This window comes from Bactrocera latifrons, unplaced genomic scaffold (genome assembly GCF_001853355.1).
Source record: "Bactrocera latifrons isolate USDA-ARS-PBARC rearing strain unplaced genomic scaffold, ASM185335v1 scaffold_223, whole genome shotgun sequence".
NCBI lineage: Eukaryota > Metazoa > Arthropoda > Insecta > Diptera > Tephritidae > Bactrocera > Bactrocera latifrons.
Genome location: NW_017535775.1, coordinates 161,376 through 179,533, shown reverse-complemented (window position 1 = coordinate 179,533; position 18,158 = coordinate 161,376). Strand labels below are relative to the sequence as shown.

The 18,158-nt window shown below is 35.6% G+C and overlaps 1 protein-coding gene across 4 annotated transcripts in view; it reads right to left on the bottom strand.

The window, feature by feature from the left end:
* Window positions 1-18,158, bottom strand: part of LOC108968662 (leucine-rich repeat-containing protein 15) — a 128,413-nt gene that overhangs the window by 35,559 nt on the left and 74,696 nt on the right. For all 4 annotated transcript variants that reach the window (XM_018932818.1, XM_018932817.1, XM_018932819.1 and 1 more), the window contains one exon: window positions 1,045-1,057. The gene's annotated coding sequence lies outside the window, so the exon portion shown is untranslated. The remainder of the gene's footprint in view (window positions 1-1,044; window positions 1,058-18,158) is intronic.

Here is an 18,158-nt window from a genome sequence, read left to right as displayed (position 1 = left end):
AAAATTTTTTTTTTAATTTTTGGAAAAATATCTTGAAAAATAATTTTTTTTTTGAAAAATGTTTAGAAAATTCATTTTTTGAAAAATAAAATTTGTTCAACCTTCATCATTAATCTTATTAAATTTGTAATTTTTCATGAAAATTTTTCATTTCCAGCTCTTTTCAAATAATTTTCTGACATCCATAGAAGTACATTCGCATTCTCAGCTACAAACCAGAGAACATACATATGTACATACAAAATGGAACACATTAATGCATTCTTAGTCATCTTGTTGTTGTGCTATAAATTTGCTCTGCCGGTAAATACGCCTGTTGGCTGTGTTGAGGCGTGAAATTAAATTATGCCGCGTTTATGCGATTGCATTTCACTGAAGTTTAGTGGAAAATTAGAGTTTGCGAATTTTAACAAATGATAATTTGAAAAACTATGCGCTTCATGCTGTTGATTGAAGGTGTGTGTGTGTGKGCTTTTAAATTTGTTAAACAAGTAATTTTCACGGCTGACTGAGAAAATGCAATGAAGTATTTGAAATTCGTTGTTTTGTGCAGACACAATGTGAAAATTGCATTGCTGAGATACACTGGCATAAAGTGGAAAGCTTGATGAAATTTCAAGGAGTGCAAAAAATTCGTTAAATTGCGTAAAACTTTACACAACATACTTTTTAAGCTTAATAAAATTCAAAGCTTGTCTTTAGAAAGCAAAAAAGTAAGTTGTAAGAATTTTAATGGCAATGTGACATTATAATAATTAAAGATGTGTGAAAAAATTAGTTTAAAATTAATAAAATTTTTACTTAATTAATTTAGTTTTTTTAATTTTTGTTTTGAGTTTTAATTTAAAAAAAAAAAAAAATAAATAAAATATTTCTGGGCATTTACGGGATGAAAAAGAATTTTTGTTACTTGAGAAAAAACGTTATTGCCTTAGGTTTTTATATTTTAGAGGAATCCGTTATCATATATGAATATTTTTGAAGCAAAAATGTTAAAATGTTTTAGTGCGAATATTTTGAATCAAAATGTTGTATAAAACTTACCTTAAATTTTGTTCTGCAAAGAAAAAGAAGATATGGCTGTAGTAATTTATATGATATGTGCATATAAAATACATAAAAACTTTAAGAAAATAAAAATAAATAACAACAAGACAAGACAACAAGACGTTTATTACGGATACACCGAATACCCTTTACAGGTGCATTTCTTATAGCAATAAATGCCATAAAAGTAGTTTTTTTTTAGTTTTGGAGGCCAGTTTGCATAGCAGCTATATGCTATAATGGTCCGATCTAAATAATATGTACGGATTTATGACGTTGCTTTGGGTAATTATATATCCACAATTTCGTCCAGATATCTTATCAAACAAAAAAGTTTTTCTTAAAATTATTTGATTTTGAACATTCAGTTTGTATAACAGCTATATGCTATAGGTATCCGATCGGAATAATTTCTTCAGAGATTGCATTATTACCTTGGATAATAACTCCTAGCGAATTTAGTAAAGATAACTCATAAAATAAACAAGTTTATCAGACAAGAACATGATTTTGATCGTTCAGTTTGTATGACAGCTATATGTTATAGTTATCCTATGTGAAAAATGTTTTCGTTGCTTGTAGTACTGCCTCGTAAAATAATATGTGCCGAATTTCGTGGAGATATCTCATCACATGCAAAAACTTTCCATACAAGCACTTTATTCCGATCGTTCAGTGTGCAACTCAGCTAAAAGATTTAGTGCTCCGATATCAGCGATTCCAAAATACGAGCAGCCTATTAAGAAGAGAAGGACGTGCGAAGAGAAGGACGTGCGAAAAATTTCAGATCGATATTGCAAAAACTGAGGGAGTAGTTCGCATACCAACAGACGGACAGACAAACGGCGCTGACAAAATTGACTCAACTCTTAACGCTGATCACTTATATAAATATATAAAATTTTCTCCAAAGTTTTCATCTACGCGTTAAAAACTTTATGTCAAACTTAACATGCCTTGTGCAGTGTATATTTAATTAAATTAGCAGTCTACAATGTTGACCATAAACAACAAGGCGTAACCATAAGCTTCCCTTAAAAATTTGTCGAAGTCTTATTTATATTTATTTGTATAGGCGATACTTTTTGAGTGCGCTTACTCCGCTTTAAAGCTCTTCATCATTTGCACTTAAGTGATTGCGCTTCTAGCGGCAACACTGTGTGCGAACGCCACGGCGTATGAGTGCCGTAAATAAAGGTGTTAAAGTGGCTACTGTGCTGCATACTTAATATGCAAATAAACATACGTACGTGTAGTTATACATGGAGAACCGAAGCTGCACACACACACACACAAACGCAACACAACTGCATTGCATGTTGCATACATACAAGAATATGCATATCACCAGTGTGCATAGTATCTCTTACATACTTACTAATTTCCAAACATGCATATTTATAAGCCAGCACACCGCATATATTTACATTTATAGTAAATTTCTTTAAAATCTGCTCATCTGCCACCCAATATGTGCGTATGTGTGCACCATTTGCTGCTTGTCTTCCACTCTATTTGCATACATTTAGGAGTTTCTTGCCATTTTTCAATCGAAAGCTTTTCTTCCTGCTGCAACGCTACGCTCTTTCGTCTTACTTTTATTTGCACTCAGCTTTATTGGTTACCTGCTGTCATTTACCGTTAGCTATCCTGTGGCTTCTTCAGCAGCTGAATTGCTGCTTGCCGCACACTTTTTAGCTACTTCACATCCGGCTGGCAAGGACCACAAGCCGAGCGGTTGCAAATGCTGCGGTTGGTAATCTTGGCCACTAAATCTAGTCTGTACTGCAGCTTTCTCAATTTTATCTTTTAAAACTTAGCTTCATATATTTGTGTGGTTTGCTTATACTCGCAGCTATTGTTTTCTTTGCTTCAATGTGGTTCACTTGCTTGCTAATTTTACTCTACGTATTGCTTTCGGTTTTCCAACATTTTTGCAAATATCTTAAATTATAGAGGAAGCTCTCAAAGAGTTCATACGCTCACTATAAACCTTTGATTTCGATTATTTGAAGCAGTAAGCTTCATAATAATTATTTGAATTTGAATTTCGTTAGTAATGTTGTACGTTTAGGGTTGTGCAGGTTAAAGGTTTAGTGTTAGCAGTTTGCGCATAAGCTTGATACCGAAGACAATTCGATCGTTTGCTACATATTATGAGATAAAAGATCGTAGATTATAATCATGCCTCTGCGTCATATATCAGGACGGGTTGATGAGTGACTTGTAGAGTTTGGTCTTTACCAATTTGTTTCGCTTCCTCATCCATTCTGGAGAACTAACTGTGCGGTTGTTAAGGCCAATGATATCAATATAATCGGTGCACACCAGCTGCTGTACACTCTTATTCTCTTATTGAAAATTGTACCCTCTCTAATTAGCTCTGCAGTTCGTATTATTTTCTTAAATAATAAATTGAAGCAGTTACATGATATTGAGTCTTCTTGCCTGAAACTTCGCTTAAAGGTCCGTCCTTTCAACATCAGCTTACACGGTCGTATTAGGTTTGCGGAGATACCAAGTTCGGACATAGCGGACGAAGTGGTGCTGCTCGCCGATCTTACTTTGATGGGTATTTTCCAATATTTGGCGCGTGGTGAAAACTATGTAAATGTAGATTTTCCAGATCTAAAGCCACACTGAAAAAGTCTAATCAGTTTGTTGACGAAGGGTTTCAGTCTTTCACACACTACGCTCGATAAGACCTTATGTACGATATTAAGAAACTTATGACACGGTAATTGGCGCAGATTGTGGGAACCCCCTTTTTATTTCAGCGCACGCTTAGATTTCAACCGTTTGGTATGATTTTATACATTCCGACCATATCTTGCAAAAATTTAGACTCTTTAGAATATATTTCTGCTATAAAGAAGTTCTCACAAAATTGATCAATTCGAAATAGATTTAAAACAATGAAGGGTCCATATTCGTCAAGCAGAAGTTTAACCACATAAAAATAACTGTAAAGATTTTAATCAGAAAAAAATTATTTTGCTTAATTGACTTCGCAAATTTGCTTTATCGTCATTTAGAATATTTCCAACTCAATAGTTTCTAGTTTTCATATTTGTGGCTTATTTGAAGAGTACGTTTTGATTGTGTCTTTCCAATAAATATTTTTGCCAATGCAATATTAAAACCTCTGTTGTGCGCCTTCTACACTTGCCCTCGGGCTAGAGAGTTGCTAAGAAGTATTGGCATGGAAATAAACGTCAAATCAGACACTAATACTTGCACATTCATCAAATGCACGAATAAGGATGAGAACGGAGACTATTTCGCATTTTATTATGTAATATTACCCAACTGCATTGCAATTGCCACAGCAGCAGAGTAGAAATTTCACCACAAAACGAAGCCAATTTACTGGCTGTAACTTCTTGGCAATATATTTTATTGAATTTGTATAAGTATTTATTTACAAAATTGCAATTGCTACTCTGGATATTGCTGACAAACAATGCGAGAGCCGAGGGCATTCGAACTGGAGTATTTCTTAGTGAATCTAAGTAGAGCTTATGTCCTTGCGGATATATAAAGGTTTATGTAACATATTGCAGTATTTGCAGCAATTGAGCGAGATTGTCAAAAGCATAAATTGTATACGATAATATTCTTTGCTGTGGTGAAGGTTTGGGGGGTGTACAGGCGGGGCGTTATTGTGCATGCTTGATTAGAGAGAATCTCACGCTTAAGTGGCAAGCTTTAGATAAATAAGAAACAAGAAAAAACGTTAACTACGGTTGGCTTGGCGGCTTCTAATCACATTGTGTCACACCATAGAGTGCTGGAAAGGTGAGATTTTAAGCTTCACCCAACCAAAAAAATTTAATTCGGCGAAGTTGAGAAAAAGTTAAAAATTGGTGAAAATATTGTATTTTGAAATTTTTGTATAAAAAGGGAAGCCACCTTGAAATTTGTGAAGTTTACGGCGACGGTGCTGTATCAGTTCGTGTGGCACAACAATGCTTCGCTCGCTTCCGTTCTGGAAATTTAGATGTGCAAAATGCACCTCGCTTTTGTCGACCTATCGTTGAAAAAATCGATGAAATTAAGGTAGAACAGCACGACCAGGACTGTCACATAAGCAGCCATGACATCGCTATTTAAAGAAAACTACCATTTAATGAAGGCTGGGTATAAAACGAAGCTCGATTTTTGGGTAACACATGAATTGTCTGTGAGAAATTTAATGGACCGAACTAATAACTGCAATTCTTTGCGGAAACTAAATAAAATCGAACCATTTTTGAAGCGAATCCTAACAGGAGACGAAAAGTAGATCAAATACGATAATAATGTGCGAAAAAGATCATGGTCTAAGCAAGGTGAGGCTCAGCAAATGGTCACAAACCCAGTATTGACGCCTCGAAAGGTTAAGCTGAGTGTTTGGTGGGATTGGAAAGGAACTATCCAATATGAGCTGCTTCAACCTATTCGAACGATTGATTCTACATTTTACTATTAACCATTGATGAGATTGAAACAAGCAATCGAAAAAAAAGCTCTAAAACTGATCAAAAGAAAGGTCTTTGTCTTTCATCAGGACAACGCTAGACCACACACATCTTTGATGACTCGGCAAAAAATTGGGAGAGTTTTCCATTAATTTTTATTATAATTATTTTGCGTTTCCAATCGGTTTCAACCTACTCTGAATTTCTTTACGCGTTAATATCTTTAGAATCTTCTCTGCTAGTCTATAATAATTCAAAATATTGAATTGTTAATTGACCACTTCGCTGAAGTTTTTCAAAAATTATGATACGTAAAAAATTTCAAAAACGAAGCTCAAGTATTATTATATTTCCATACTTTTAGTAAAATTTCCATTGAGCTACACTTTAACGTCGAACTTTTTGTTTTTCCGCTCGAACTTTGGATTGACCAAATGTAAAGAGATAAAGGCTAGATTTGTAAATTTCAGTTTTTACGTATTTCCATTTTCCTGTTTTACTTCAAATCAAAATAAAATTTACTCAGCTGGTAACCTTTTAAGTAGTTGTGGTTTTCCTCTAATGAATTACGGACACTGCAAAGCGTGTACTTGCGATTTTGTGTATGTGTATACCTATGTATGCATGTATGTAAGTTGGCATTCATTTGCATGCAAACAAATTTGTTTAATAAATTTGGCAATTTAAATGGATATTTTAGTATTTCATTAGCAACGAGTCATTTATCATTGTTGATTGAAAGGAAAATTCGAAAAATTTAACATTTAGGCCAAATGAGAAGCCACCAAAGAAGAAGGAGAAAGTAAAGCACAAACTTTTCACATAGAAAGTGTAGTGTAGGTAAAATGCGATTAGTGAAGTGTATGTATGTATTTACAAATATATGTATATACACATTCCAATTGTTTAAAATGCTCAAATGGACTGGAATAAATCATTTTGTAAGCAAATTTGTATTTCAATAAATATTCTATACGTCAATACGATTTAAGTGAGTGGAATTCAACTACGGTAGTTGTTATTATTGTTGTTTGATGGATGAGCAAATTCTAAGCATAATAAATGTTGAATATTTTTGAAAATACTCGAATGAACGTGAGGTGAGTTCTCCAACAACAAGTTCGTATTATCTAAATAAATGAGTGCTTAAAAATGTTAGACCATGATCACAAGCAATAGAATGAGCACCGGATCGAACAAACAACTGGTATAAATCACAAGGATTGTCATAATCGAAGTGGCATATCAGATAATTGCACAGGGTTATTATAGGGCAAGCCCAGCGAACATAGATTTGGTGAATCGAAGGCAGCCTTACAGCAAATTTCAAGGAACATCTTCATGTTAAGAATGAGAAAAAACTATAAAAGCGAAACTTCGACTTAGTTGGTACAATTTTGTAAGTTTGAAATTTTCCTAAGTATTTAAGTCTTGATCTCCCAAACGCGGGACAGTGAAGAAGGAAGTGTTGAGTTGTTTCGACCTCATCTTCTTGCAAACAGGTCCTGCAAACGATGTCTACTGAGAGCAACGAGATCACTAGATCTCCTGCGATCAATGTTAGACTAAAAGGCTTTTGCGACTGCGCAAGTACCAATGGTAGCCCAGCACTGGCCAAGCTTTCGCGAAGCCCAGCTATCCAGTAATAGAGGTCGGAGCACCGACCCGCTCCCATTTCACCGATATTGGTTCTAGAGTGCCTTTCCTTGCTTGCTCAACAGTTTTACAATTTCATGCAATTTCACTATGGCCGGTACTCATACCAGTCTTATCACAAATACACTCGATGCTATTGATAGCGAAGTTAGGTACTCCTCGACCAACCCTGAATGCACTGCTATATGAGTGAATGGAAGGGAGCAGCAGATTTACTGCGTCCTTGCCTGCAACTTCGGCTTGGAAAGACACTACAAGATAGTCAGGAAGTCTGAAACTGGAGTTGATAGAGAGCTTCCCAGAGTAAAGCAAGTCCACCAAGCTTTGACCCATCCGTAAAGAAGCTCACTGTCCCTCTCCTTCAACGGCTTCTTCTCACCAATAGTTCTCTCGTCGGTATATGGACAGAGAAAGAACCGCTAGAGTTCGGTTTGACGACTCCATGATCTAGATGATCTGGTATGCTGTCAAAGTGTGTGAGGATATTCGAGTGTTCAGAGACCCCAGATTCTCTGAGTTTAATAGCCACTTTCGCGGTCATTTGCATACGCTCGTCGATCTCTTCGCGCACTATGTCCAAAATGACGTCAAGTGATATGTTGGATTGGACTTGAGTGCACCATACATGCTGATGAGCGCCGGCCGTTGAACGCTATCGTGTTTCTTTGCAAGTGTGGTAGTTTCTAGAGCTCTCCATCACATAAAGCCTCCATAGAATATAATGACTAAGGTGTAATAGAGCCAGAGGACCATTTTCGTTGAGTGACCCCTTCTCTTCTCTTGCCCATGGGTTGCATTTTTGGTTCTCTTTTCAATTGCTATGGTAAGTTTTCTCAGAAAACCAGAAAAGTCTTCTTCACCGCCATTTACCATATTTAGCTGGTCATGCAGGTGATCTCTTACGGGTTCAAGAGAACTCACAATTTTTCAAAATGAATTGCCGGTTATTAAATTGTACTAAATTCTGTATATTCTCGTTTTTGCTTTTATTTATTAAATATAATATGTCTTCGAAAACAAATCATGAAAAGGACATCTAAATGTTAATGGAAAGGATAATAGTTACCATATGTGTAGTTATGAAGTTCGCCTAAATTTAGACAATTTTTATTTCATGTATTGTTTTTTTTTTAAACTCTGCCTGATTTTTAACGAAAAGCTTGGCAAGCTGCTAGCTAATTTACTCATACCTGGAAGTGATTATAATTTTCGGTGTTATAATGAGAGCAGCGTGCAATTAAATTTGAAATTCTGCGTATTTGTTGACTTAATTACCTTACAAAGATGCCAACAATTTCTCATAAAAATGCCGTTCACTAATCAAGCTGAGTTTAATCAGTTGGACATTTAATTCATTGTAAAACTTGCTTCCTTTAGCAACATTCGCTTCTACACTTTTTGTGCCTTATTATATTACCTAATGCCCAATGCTCCTAGTCAATTTCGTCCATTTATGTAGTACTCCATGCCGAGGCAGATACCTTGCCAGCAAATGGCCAATCTGCTCGTGCTCTGCCGACTGTAAATACGAACTCACAGCAAATGCAAATGCGAAAATTCAGCAGCTTTGTGAGCACAGCACACCGTCGCTCGGCATATCTTATGGCTACTTGCATCAGCACTATGAGCTTGAACAACTACATGCATATATACGGAGCTCGGTAATGCTTGCTCGTTAATGCATAAGCCTCAATTTACAAATGAGATGCCATTGGTTTTGTGTTCTCAGCTGCTTTGTACTACTTTTATGCTTGCTGCTGTTGTTTTTGGCGCTGCGGTGGCATAATGTGGCAATTTAATTAAGTAAGAGAAAAAAATTTCCGGCAATTAGTCTTGGCGAGGTAACGGTACCGCCGCACTTCGGCTGTCTCCACACGCACACGCGATTGCAATACAGAATGCTTTCAATGCTGGAAGTCAGAGGAAATTTGTTGCAGACGAAGCCCAACTTGCGTGGGCGGATTCAGTGTATCAGGAACGTAAATTCATGGCAGCGTTTCCAGTTTTACGACATGCAGTCTTGTATATACCCTAAAATGGCATTCGAAAGAAAATAACGTAGCAAATTTAAGCTTTCGGTAGAATTTTAAAAGCACGTTGAACTTAATTTCTTCAACAAATGAAGAAACCAATTAATTTGAAGTGTCGCCAAAAGTGTTGATGGACTTTATGAGAGCTTATTCTTTTCGGAAGCGCGATTACAGGCTTTGCATGGTCGGTACGAAGTCTTAAGAATTTATAAATCTAAATCTTGACGCATTCGGACTATACGTCAAGTGTTAGCCACACACTTAAGTCGCTCGGTTACGCTACTCAACATTTTTGATATTTTAACAGAGCACGTTGCAGATTTTGGGCAAATTTACGTTGTGCAGCTTGACCTTATCCCATAGCGCATGTAATCTACAAAAAATAGGCCTGCGAAAGCATTTTGGCTCATCTGTTTTATGTTCACGAAATCCTTTCGGTAAATTGGGCAGTGCTTGAGTTTTTTTCGTGCAAAATGTTTTACTAATGTCTAACAAAAAGTTTTCACACCGGAAAAGTGATTTTGCTCCAGACACCTTTTAAAGGAATGGGAGCTTCTTTTGATTCATAGAATTTAAAAAGTAATCAGAATTTTGCCCTTAAGTTTCTATGCCTTTTGGCCACTATAGTAACAATCGCAACCAAAACAGCCACTACACATAAGCAGCAACAAAGTGTACAACAAAAGTGGTCGCTTGAGTATAGTAGTTGTTGTGGCTTGCTTGGTAAATTGAGAGGGTCTTCATGTGCATATGAGTGCACATCTGTATGTGTGCTTAAGTAAGTGCTCGTAAGCAGCGACTTGAGTTACGAGCGCATAAAAGACGTATATTTACAGTGGGGCGCTATAAAAGTGCAACACCTATTTTAATATTCTGAATTATAAGCATTGTGAGGTTCAAATTTTAATATCTCTCTACTTGCAACAGAAGCTATAATACCAAATTTCGAGAATATATCTTGTCAAATGACAAAGCTTTCCATTCAAACACTTGATCCCGATCATTCAGTTTATATGGCACCTATATGTTATACTGGTCCGATATCGGCAGTTCCGACAAATCAGCAGTATCTTGGTGAGAAATAAATATGTGCAAATTTTCTGGTCGATATCTCGGAAACTGAGAGAGTTAGCATGCCTCAATCGACTCAGATCGCCATGTGTACTTTATAGGATCTCCGACGTTTATTTTATTTCGCGGTAAACTCTGAAATATTTCTACCTAATTCTGATAATATTAAATGTTGTAGGATTCTAGTTTGATTAATTTTGATTGATGAGAATCGTAAATAACGCTAATTTAATATTTTATAATTTCTCAAAACTTTTCTAAAAACTTTTTCAACTTAAATATTTTCTAAATATCTTCTGGTTGGTACCCATATTGCTATTGTTGCGAATTTAAATCGATACTTATAAAGAAATTAAATGTAAATCTACTCTTTAGAAGTTTTTATTTTTCAGGCAGTTGGTAACTCCACCTTTACTATTTTAGTTTTCCAGACATTCTAAAATAAGTTTCTCGTGTATATTTGATGTATTTCTTATTTATATATGAATATATGTATGTATATGGAAATATACAAATTTTCTTCTTAAATGAGTGGCATCACTTTTAAGAAAGTTAAAATTTTTTTAACTTTTTAAAGTACATTTCTTACTGCAAATTTGATAGCTTCAATTAATATTAAAATATATTTTTCTCAAATACTTCACATTTGATGTATTTCTTATTTATATATTATATGGAAATGGTTTATTTTTTCTATGGGTGGCATCTCTTCTAAGAATATTAAAAATATAAACTTAATACTACGCTTCACACACATTTTAAAGTAATTTTTTTAAATACTGCGCATTTGATAACTTCAATTAATATTAATTTTGTATACAGATGGCAACTTTATCAACATACATATGTTTATATATTAATATTTTTTTCAAATACCTCAAATTTAATGTATTTCTTATTTTTATATGGGAATAGCGTTATTTATTTTTTTAACGAGTGGCATCTCTTTTAATAATGCTTAAAATATAAACTCAATACTAAGCTCCACACACATTTTCAAATACATTTCTTACATACAGCACATTTAATAATTTCGATGAATATTAATTTTTTTTATACAGATGGCAACTCTGTCAATATAAGTTTCTCAAATATTTTTCTCAAATATCTCACATTTGATGTATGGATGTATTTCTTATTTACATGTATATAAAAATATTGTTATTTGTTTTTCTTTATTTTTAACGGGTGGCAACTCTTTTTAGAATGATAAAAAATTTTAACATAGTTCAACTTTCCGAAAAATTTTAAATTGTATTTCGTTGACAACTTCACTGAATACTAAAGTAATTTTTTCATACAGTTGGCAACCCTTTCAAAATATTTTCAAAAAATCAAATAAAATTTGATAAAATTTTTTGTTTCTTCTAATGTTTCGTGCTGCAATTATTTTGCGCGCCACAGTGCATGGTATGTGAAATATTATAGTGGCTCTGTAGGTGTGCCTGCGATAGTGTTGGTCGACTTTTAAACTGCCGTTACCCACACTCACACAACGTAAATCACACAAGCTCATTTTTCAACTCTCAGAAAGCAAAACGAAACCAAAAAGTGTAACCGCCATTCAAGCGAATGAGCCAGAGGTGAAATGAGCTAAGCGGTTTGTGTTTGTGTGCGCATATGTGGGTGTATGTATTAGAGTCAGGCACCGAGATTTTGATTGCATCGTGGCCAAATGCTAAGCCAGAATTTGCATTAAGTTAGAATAATAGGAAAGTAAGTAAAGCAGCTAAAGGAGCTAACGGAACTGCACACATATGCAAAAGACATAAGCACACACATATACAGTTACATACAATACATGTATTTGTACTACATAGGTATAGATCCAATGCAACTACTAAAGGCGAAACTGTAGTTGGAACGCGCTCATATGTACACACATGTACATGTATGTGTGTGTGTGTAAATAGTGGAACTCGCATACACCCAGCCAGCCAGCCATTGAGGCGACTAACAAAAGGCCAATGCCATTTTGTAGTTTAGGAAGTTCGCACCGAGCGCATACAAAGTGCAGTCTATTAATTTTTGTTTTGTGCATTTGTATGTCTCTGTGTGTGTTTAGAATGTGCATAAGTGTGTGTTTTGTGCGGCAAGAGGAAATAAAACGGAAACAGCATTCATTTCCGCTTCCGACAAGGACGCTTTAGCTTTTCATTTACATAAAATCACTTACCGACACGCAGACGCGCACACCTACACATAAACACACATATGGGTCCATATGTAGGCGTGTGTCGTGGGAGGGTTCAAATGTATTTGCTTTAATTTATTACCAACATATTTTTTCGTATAACTGTCTAGGCTGCTCCGGTATATATGAATATATGCGTGTTAGATTTCTTTAAAACTTTGAAAATATCTGTGATGATAAAGGTAAATAGGTCTAACGGAGAATTAATTGATTTTATTTAAAGTTTTTTAATTTTTAATAAGTTCTCTGTGAGACTTCTGCATTTAATGGGAAACTTTGAAACTTCTTCTAGTTGGAAGCAGTGAAGAAGGTCTCTGTGATGTGAGCTTCAGAGGTTCGCGCTGCCTACCTAACATTGAAACATGTATATAGACTTGCTTATATACATATGTAATTTGCTATAATATATGTAGGTTGGCTTTTGTTACACTGACTAGCTGTCACGCCATATATATACCTACAGGTCCTTTGTAATACCTATAGCGAGTTGAAGTTTACGTCGTGCATGGATTCGTAGTTCTGATACTTCATCCAGTCCCTTGAACTGCGAAGCTCCCAGATATAAACAGAACAGGCGTCACTCTCTTGTCTATATCTCTGCACTTTTTACATGTGTTATCGTAAATAAAAAATAAGTTGTGACCTCAGACTAAGCCAACCACCGTAGTGCAGTCTTTTCGAGATCATTTAAGTAGAATGCTTACTATTTTTCCTTCTGTTCTCTTGCTTATGATCCTATATGCCACTCATATCTCACTCTGATCTGTCTGTTAGCCCTTTCGAAAATTTTGTTTGTAAACGGGGTCCACACCAATAACGAAGAAGAAGGTTATATTTTATCTCCGAAACGCCCTTGTGGCTTGGTACCCAGTATATAGTATGCAGTCGTTTTTCGTTAGCCACTATATCTATAACCTCCCGTCTTCTAAGGACGTTATCAGATGCAATGCGATCTGAAATTATTGCTTTATTAAAAGTGAATTGTCTAATTTTGTACCGAAAAGTGATGATTTCCGGAAAGAAATCGGTTCAGGATACAATTAAAGTTCTTGGCTGGAAGTTGCTGCCCGACCTGCCGGATTCAGCAGACTTGGCAACTTCTGATTATCACTTGTTTACATTGATGGGACACGCATTGACTTAGCAGAGGTTGAAAATTTTGTGTCTGATTGGTTTGCTTCAAAGACGACTGCTATTACAAGTAGTATGGAAAAGTAGTCAAAATATGCAAAAAACAATGGTCAATACTTTGAATTTTTTTGTTTTTAATTTCCGGTTCAAAATTAGTATTTAATCTTCACGAAAAAAAAAACGCTAATTTCATAGTGGCATAAATGATCATCGTGACAAGCAGAGTCGATTTTGTATATCTAATTGTTTGTCTATCTGTCTCTATATACATGAGCCAGCACTCAGTTTTTGAGATATCGACTTTGTACACAACCTTTTCTCCCCAAAAACTTGCTCACTTATCGGACATGCTTCAAATCAGGTTCTTGTAAGGAAAACGTTTTGGATTGACAAAATATCCTCAGGAAATGTGGCATGGATTGTTGTTCAAGGCAAGCTTGTAATTTATTATTGAAATCAGATCACTATATCATATCGCTGGCAGTCAATTTTATCATTGAAAATCAAGACAAAAAAATTATAAACGTTTTTTTTTCCTTTTTTGGATTTCAAGCCAAAAACAACCGAAATTTTGTGAAAAATTAAATTTTTTTTACCACTGCCAATTCATCAACTTTTGATTTTCTATTGGCCGTATGCCATATCTTTTAGACAATATTTTCATCCTTCTAAAAGAGACCTCTCTATTTTTTGAGATTTCATTCAAAAAGACGGCAGTGGAAGACCTTCTTTTTTTAAGCGTATACGTTTATATTGTCAACTAGACATAATTGCTTAAAAATATTTGTAAAATATTCCGTTACAGTAACAACTTTATACTAATAGACATGCTAACGAAGGCCTCTTCCAAGTCGACTTTACGCTGAAGCGAAGTTCAAGTCGCATTAAATCACCATAAATACGGGCACTGTGGGAATAGTATACATATAATAGAATGTGTATGCCTACAAAATAACGTTAACTAACAGTATTATATTTTATTAGTCTTCTACAATGGGCTGGCCCACTGTGCACATGCAGAATCTCGCTTACTTGCGGTTAACCAATATGGCGACACTGACATTACATATGGTGCGTATATCCGGCACAGCGAGCACAAAAGGCCATAAACTTGGGCAACTACTGTTACACGAAATATACGAAAGTATTTCACATAAATTACACGCACACACCTCCACATTTAAATATGTTATTAATGTGTGTTTTTACTTGGCTGCCATGTGGCGCTGCTTACTCCCAAGTTGCACGCAAAGCTACTATTCAAAACAAAATCAAGTTATGAACAACAACAACCACAAAAACCAAAATAAAAATGTGAGAAAGATGGCAAACATTTTGCAGTTTCGAATTTCGAGGTTACATCTCCACCTTGGCCCTTAGCTGCAAGCACACGACGCTTGAGGGTCGCTACCAGTGCAGCTGCGGTCGTAGCCATTGTTCTTGTTGTTGCTGTTATTATATGCCGTTACAAGGCCGATATGCAACACGAAGCGGGCCGCTGCTGCCGGATGCAATACATCTTGGGAGTTTCCATTGTTACTGTAATGATATTACTAGCAAAAGCCCAGACGGCACAAGTTTTGCCGGCTGCTCGGTCTATAGTATATTGTTCAAAGTTGTTTTTAATAACTGTAATGATATACATATGCATGTTAAGTTTATTAAGATGCGTAAATGCACAAGATTTCAAGGGGGTGGAATATTTTCATTTACTCAGCTGCCTTAAAAAATAGTGGAATATTGGCGGTAATAGCCTTAATCTCTGCCTTACTTGCAAGTACCGTTTACAACTATTACAATAGTCAATTTCTTATTCTCCTTTACTAGCGTAGACAACGCTTTCGCGGTTATTGTCTAGTTAGAAACAGCGCGACAGTCGTCTCTTCTTTTCGCAACGTGGCGCCAATTCGAGATACCTAGTGCAGCTGGGTTCTTCTCTATCTGATCTGTCCAACGACGTGGAGATCTTCCTTTCCCTCTACGTCCCACGGCCGGTACTGCGTCGTAAACTTTCAATTCTGGAGCGTTTTCTTCGATACGGACGACATGACCTAGCTAGTCTCTTAATTCGCTGAACTATGTCGATGTCGTCGTATAGTCATCGTTCAATCGAATACGATATTCGCCGTTGCCTATGCGCATGGGACCATACCTTTTCCGTAGAAACTTTCGCTCGAAAACTCGTAACCCCGACTCATCAGATGTTGTCTCTGTACCATGTATCAGTACGCGAGTAATGTGTGAATTATAGAACTTGATCTTTATCAGAAATAGCACCTAATGGCAAGAGTTATTCTTTGCTGGATTTCGAGGCTGATATTGCTGTTGCTATTAATACTGGTTACAAGATAGACGAAATTATCTATGACTTCAAAGTTATGACTATCAACAGTGGCGTGAGAGCCAAACCACGAGTTCGACGACTGATTGTTTGATGACAGGACATATTTCGTCTTGCCCTCGTTCACTACCAGACCCATTTGCTTCGCTTCCTTATCCATTCTGGCCAATGATATGAATACCAACCACGTACGCCAGCAGCTTTACACTCTTATAGAAGAATGTACCTTCTCTATATAGTTCTGCAGCTCGAATTATTTTCTCCAAGAGTAGATTTGAAGAAGTCACACGTCGTCTTGTCTGAAACCTCGTGAGGTATCGAACACCTCGGAGAGCTTCCCGATCTTGGCGGAGCGTTTGGTATTGCTCAACGTCAATTTACACACCATATTACCATTTTAGTTTTGCTTGATATTTCATATGAATGTCTCGAAAATTGGGGAACTACTTCGCATGTATAGAGCCAGTCATACGGACGGACATGACTAAATCGACTTATCTCGTCACGCTGATCATTTATCTATTTAGGTCTCCGACTTTTCCCTCTAAGTGTTACAAACTTCGTGGCAAACGGAATTTAAGCTATAGAAATACGAGAAGAAACTAACTAATCTAAAAAAATAAATAAGTTTGTGTAAAATTCCATTCTCAGAAACAATTCAACATTCAAAACAATACTAATCAAGTCTGCCTGATGAAATGTGAATATGTAAGCGTCAACACTTGTGACAGCTGACAAGCGTACCCTTTTCTTTATGCTGCCTTTTGGCTCTCTTTCTGTGTTATACAATTGTCATGTACTTACATTTTAGCATATGTATATTTCAATGATACTCTCTCTTCTTCTCTCTCTCTTCATTCTTTGAGGTTTCAAGGTATTTACGTTTCAATTTTATTGCCATTGTGGTTTGTCTTCTATTCTGCAATTCAATTGCTTCTTTGGAGATTCTACTTTTAGTAAGAAGATATTAAAATGTACCTTTTAACTTGAATATGCTTTAGCCTGCTTAGCGTAGCCATAATATTTTCTTGTACAGATATATGAACATATATAATATATAGATGTGTTTGTATTAGGGTAATACAAAATTAACGAATAACTACTAAATTTAGATTTCTAAATAAAAAAACTCTCCCTTCGATAATTTAGTATCACCTTAATGCACACACATCTATATTTTACATATGCTGTTTTCATTCTTTAATTGTTTCTTTAAATTCGATTAAGAAAATAAAAGTTAAAACATAGATTTTTTGGAAATTTTAACTGTATATAACCAGCTATAATGAAAGATTTATTATTTCGTTTAATATTCAAACTTCGAACCTTAAAAATATAACCACTCACAGATGAATTCAGTTTTCGTTTATACGAGTAGTTTTCGGGGTTACGGTGTACTGCAAACCTTCACCGCAGTCTTCATGCAACACATCAAAATCCCCTCTAAACATAACCAAAATGTTCATATGAAATGGTTTTCAACTCTTTGATTTTAGAAAATTCGAAGAAATATTTATTTGCCACATTCATATGCCACCCTAATGTAATTTCATTTTTCTACGCTTTTCTCATATTTTATTGTTGTTCTTTTAGCATACGTTTCATTTTGTCACTTACTATTGTGAAAGCATTATAAATAGCTTTCTTCTGCTCTGACAATGCGTTATCAGTTTCATGAATTTATTATGGCTCTGTTTACATTTGAACTTGCATTCGTAAAGACATCAACGTAGATTGTCGTAAGACCACAACAAAATGGCACATCCACATGACTATAGTCATATCTTTACATTATAAATGTCAGCTTGAATTAGAACTGTGGTTATACCACCCGCATACTCACACTCACACATATATAAATATATTAATTGTGACAAAAAATAAAAAAAAAAAACAAGTATGGAAGGGCTAAGTTCGGGTGTCATCGAACATTTTATACTCTCGTATGATAAAGTGATAATCGAGATTTCAGGCGTGGTTGTGAATCGATTTCACCCATATTTGGTACATGTCATCATGGTGTTAAGAAAATATTTTATACCGAATTTCATTGAAATCGGTTGAGTACTTCCTGAGATATGGTTTTTGGTCCATAAGTGGGCGACGCCACCCCCATTTTCAGTTTTTCAAAAAAGCCGGGATGCAGCTTCCTCCTGACATTTCTTCCGTAAAATTTAGTGTTTCTGACGTTTTATGTTAGTCGGTTAACGCACTTTTAGTGATTTTCA